The sequence below is a fragment of the Miscanthus floridulus genome, chromosome 2, assembly GCF_019320115.1.
Source record: "Miscanthus floridulus cultivar M001 chromosome 2, ASM1932011v1, whole genome shotgun sequence".
NCBI classification, from domain to species: domain Eukaryota; kingdom Viridiplantae; phylum Streptophyta; class Magnoliopsida; order Poales; family Poaceae; genus Miscanthus; species Miscanthus floridulus.
The window spans coordinates 96,823,007-96,828,435 of NC_089581.1; positions in this window are offsets into that span (position 1 = coordinate 96,823,007).

A 5,429-nucleotide genomic window follows, 5' to 3' on the forward strand; every position below is an offset into this window, starting at 1 on the left:
TAGGTGGATACCAAAGCACGGTTGGCTATATTTGCTATCGTGGAACAGAACCTTGGGGTGATGTAACTCGAGGCCAGATGGAGTCTATGTGTAGGGTGACTCATGTGTTTTCGTCTGTGCCGATCAAGGACCGTACCATTGTTGGAACTTCTGACAAGATTGAATGCATGCCTATCACTTAGCTAGCCGAATAACTCGTTCCGACCATGAAGCCGTGTAGCTCAACTCAAGTCGGGCCCTATTCTATTGTGCGCTCCTTGTGGGGGCGATCAGACTGAGCCCAAGGGCAGGCTAGGCCTGAATGTCCTGGCATTTGGTGTCCTTGATTGTGCGGCGTGGTACGAGCCTACGAAATGTGTACCTGAGTTGTACCAAAGGTGACCTTAGGCTACCTTCATGCGGTATGCCTGGGTTTGTGTTAGGAATAAATTCCCAACTGGTTGAAAATCGATTCGAATCGCCGTCTCTCCCGGATAGTGAGAAACTTGGCTAGCTCCAACATCGTAGTAACTGTGTTATGGAATATGATGGTTCAAATGAATATGGAATTACAATACCTACTATGGTTACTAGTTTATGCTTTTAAAATGATATACCACATGTTTGGCACAGAATAGTTGCTAATCTAGAGATGGATAGTTATAATGAACTTGATCACGGAATCCTAATTGTATAACTGAGTCAATCGCTTTTATGCAAAATGTTGTGAAGCTATCCCCACTTATACAGCCTTACATAATCCTTGGAGTTGAATTTATTTCTGGTTTATGACGGGTAAGTCTAGCTGAGTACCTTCTCGTACTCAGGGTTTTATTTCCCATTGTTGCAGATGGAACTGTGTATCATGGTTATTGCAAGAGTTGCTTCTATCCCACCGTGGATGAGGAGTAAGCCTTGGGTAGGCTTCTTATTAATCCTTCTACATGCTTTTGTGGACCGTGATCATATTTCAGTACTGTATTAAAATTATGTTGGAATCTTTATTTTCAAACTTAATTTGCTTCCGCTTTATCTATCAAACTCGGTTTGTAATAACTTTTATTTATACTCTGATGATGGAAATATATCTGTGAACTTTATGTAATATGCGGCATGTATGTTGAATCCTGTACGATCTTGGTTGTTGTAATCGTTTATCGAGACCCATCGTGGTACTCGACGGACTACCAGGTTTATATGGGTTCAAGTATGACAGCGCGACCGCTTACGGGCCGCCATTGTACTTATACTCTTATAAATTGGTCGGTTCTGTGACACCAACCGGTATGGTGCTAGCCTAATACTTAGCCCTAGGCCACGCTGAAGTCCATAGGCATCCTAAGACTATGAGACTTAGTACCGAGCCCCCAAAAGTCACTACGATGTCTTAGGAGGGTGTGGGCCATATGCCCGTGCCTCCCTACACTATCCACTTTCAACCTAGCAGTAGTGGCACCGTCCTAGTTGGTCGAGTAACTGTCCCTCGCCCATTCAAGAGCGAGTGGTGTGTACGTAGGGTCCTGCAATCCAGTTCTCTTGACATACTAGTCCTTAAGGGGGTTGAACAGGATATCTTCTCAATAGGGGATAACCAACACCCCATGCCTTGACGTCACCTCCATCCCAGGGCTTCATCCCACAAAGACACTTGACCTTGGGATCTCCTCATCTCACATGCACCTGCCACAAGTACCACTCGTAGGGGATGCCCAGGTTGCACCCCCCTGGCAAGACTCATCCAATGACTCATCGTAAGATCCTTTTTTCTGAGGTCACTGCTTTCATATTTTTCTGAGGTCAGATGAATTTTCTAAGTTTAAATCATTTTTTGAAATTGAAAAAGAATTGCAAAATATAGGGCTTGACATGTGGCAGCACGGGATTGGGCGAGGTGGTTCCAGTCGCTGACAAGTGGGACCAAGTCCATGATCAATGGTCAATGGTCAACGTTGACCGGGCTTGGGCTAGGCTCGGCGGGCACGATAATGGGCTAGGTTGGGCCGGTCTGGGCCAGGACAAGCCTGGACATGTGTCGCGTAGGCAGGCGACCACATGGTGCAAGCGGGCCGCTACTAGGCTTAGGACCATAGGGCTAGTCCATGGTAGACAGTGCTGTGCGGGTCTATGGACCGCAGGCATGGTCCACAGTGGACCGTGTCCACTCTCTCTCTCTTCCGTCTATGGTGCACCAGGTGCATGCAGGTTCAGGTGGGGGCATGATGGTTCCCTCTCTCCCTTGCGGTGGTGCTCTCATCGGTGGTGATATCGCCCGTTCTTAGGCTATGGTGGCTCGAAGGGGCAGCTAAGGGGGTCTATGGCATCATGAGGTCATGGGGAACTCCATGGTGGGCCAAAGACGGCGACTTAGAGGCTCAGGCGCCCGACGTAGGTGTTGCGGTAGGCGACGGTGGTGTGGAATGATGGCAAGGGCACCAGAGACGTTGGCACAGCCCAACCGGGCCTCCTATAGCTTCCAGGTGCTTCGTTGGTCATAGCAAAGGGGCTAGGAGAAGCTCTAAGGGCTTTGATGAGGTTGGCCATGGTGGCAGTGGCTCGGTGGCGGCGGTGGGCTATGACGAAGTGGCTATTGTCATGATTAGAGCCAAAGGTGGCTCCTTTCCTTCAATTGGGGTCATAGGGAGGCTAATCAGCCTACCGGCAATGACTAAAGGGCATGGCAGAGTCCGCACCACGGCAAGGTGCGTGGCGGAGCTCCGGTGAGCATGTGGCTATGGCGAAACATGGCAAGGCATGGGCTTTCCATCTAGCCAGCTATATGGCGGTGTGCGTGGGGTCACAACGAAGCTCGACGGCCAGATCTCATCACGTGAGGCAACCTGAGTTGGCTGGAGTGGGTTGGAACTACCTTGGCATGGCGGCAATAGGGGAGCACAGTGGCCCTATGAGGCGGACACTACCGGTGGCTCCTATGGCTTCTCTCCCTCAACTGGCTGGTGCAGAACATGTCTCTTGGCAAGGCAGAGCTTGCCATGGAGTCACGTGAACCTCTACCATCTCGAGTTGAGCAAAATGCTCCTCCGCATGGCCTCCCTTTGGCTATGGCGAGCACGCTCCGGCACAGTGTGGCGCACTGGCATTCTAGAGCTCCTATGGCTTGGGGTTGCTGTGTGGTGGTTCGTTCATGAATGCAGGTGTTTGTGTGGGTGTGTGAAGGCCAAAAGGTGCCGCCTTGGGCCTCCTAGTGGGGAAACCACATGGCAGCAGCCATGGTGTGACCGTGGCAATGAGGTACACGGTGAGCCGAGGAAGTAGTGGCTCACCATGGGGCTTAGGGTGGTTGACTAGCGGTGCAGGGGTGAGTTGAGGCCATGATGAGGTGAAGTAGTGCCGGCAGAACCATGATGGCAACGAAGAAGAGTGGCAGCGTCTTTGGCTCTGGCAGCTATGGGTGGCACCGGGTCTCCTCCTTCCTCCTTCTCCTCCCTTCTCCTTCCTTCTCCCTTCTCCTCCTTGGTTTGGTAAGGAATGGGCAAGGCAATAGAGTGGTGGTGGGATGAAGGGAAGGCACTAGGGCTCTAAGGGGGCCCTTTTACAGGGTGGCCATGGCCATGGTGGTGTGGTAGATGGTGAGGAAGGGTAGAGGAGTATATGTAAGGCTGATATGGCCTCTAGGCTAGGATTTGGTGAACAGGGCGAGATCATGGGCAGTTTTGCAATCTCAAATCGAGACGCTAGCGGCCAAAAAGGAGGGGATAGGGTGGCGTCAGCCATTGAGGCCACGGCGGCGACGTCAGTGTAGCATGGGCGCGCACTAGGGTGGGCTGGTGAGCCATGGATCATGGACATGGCACCCATCTGTGTGCTCATAACCAACAGTTCAAAAGCATGCAGTAGGGATGCGAGGCTCAGCCTCGGGTGCTCTTGCCGGTGTGATGCCCTGCTCGGTGGGAAAAAGCAGAGGAGGGGGAAACAAAGGGAATGACAAGGGGGTTCCATGGGCCCGCGTGTTAGCGTCGGCGAGAGGGGGAATGAGGCACGGGCAAGCACTAGTTGGGCCACGGTGCTGCTATGCCATGCAAGCGAGCTAGGCCGGCTGCTACTTTGGGCTGGTGTGGGTGCGTGCGCGAGCTAGGACACGTCATGGGCTGCTGTGGCTGTTGCGCTTCTTTACTCTTTTCCTTTTTATCATTATTTCTAATTCCTTTTCCTCTTTCTATTTCCTATTTCTACATACACCTTGTGGACGTATGCATAATGCATGTGTTGCCATCATATATACACCCTAGTGGGGTCCACTAGAGGGCTTCCAAGGTTCTAGGGTCCAAGCCTAGGGTTGGCAACACACGCACAACAAGTTAATTAAAAGGTGTTCTTGATTTTATTTCATCGCATAAAATCATGAAGAAGCAATTCACAAGTTGTTTAATATGCAAATGCCGAAACATGCTAGCTTGGCATATACTTGTGTAGCTACAAGGGTGGTTTCCTAGTATGCACACTCACCATGCGTGGGTTTTGTTAGAAAAAAAATTTAAGTTGGGATTTTTGGGTTATTGGAAAAACCTGGGTTGTTACAGCATCCTGATGAAGAAGGTTCGCCTCCACTATCTGCTGGACCAGGTCATCATTGGCCCGATGCAACACCACTGTCTAGCAGACCAGGTCATCATTGACTGTTAGCGGTCCATAACAACCACATCCAACGGCCAATTAAGACATAAAAGGGGAGAAATTAACAAACTTAAACACATGCATTTACCACTGACCTAGTTCCACATATATTTGGAAGATTATTGTTTTTGTAGGACATATACACAAATACATGGGAGAATACATGAAAAGTCGCTTTTCAACACTAAATTGTGCAAAGAATAAATAGAAAGGTCCATCAATTTAAGATATCTATGTAGAATACCACCTAAGGAGCGGCCTAGGAGCACTCACTGACCCACCATGCTAAGGCGGTGGTGATGGGAGCCAGTCAAGGGCCGGTCACCCCCCACCTAGTGTCGCTGGTCCTCTCCTTCATGTGGCAGTTGCATGCCTCCATGCAGAAGGCTGTGGTGTATGGGCTTCACGCTAGGAATAGCCACAGCACCGCCTCAACTTTGTGTATAAATAGAGGGGCAGCCCCCTTCTACAACACATACTATTTTGGGCTTCCACCAACACAACACAAGAGAGAGACAATGTGACAAGAAGAGAAGAGCTCCATTCATATCATAGCTCTCTAGCTAGTTCTAGTGTAGGGAGTCAGTGAGTAAGAGTGGAGAAGTACCATAGTTGTTGGCTACCTCCACCTATGTACTTGGAGCCCCTTGTACACTTAGAGGAAGGAATGACGGGAATCATCAGCTCCTCTCCATTTGTACCTCTATGATCCAAATACTACTTGGAGTATAAGGTTCGTGTTTATCTTTGGTGGTGAGCTCTACTTTAAGTTAGTCTTGTTCACTATTTACTTGCGGGTTCATCATTCATCCTTGTGA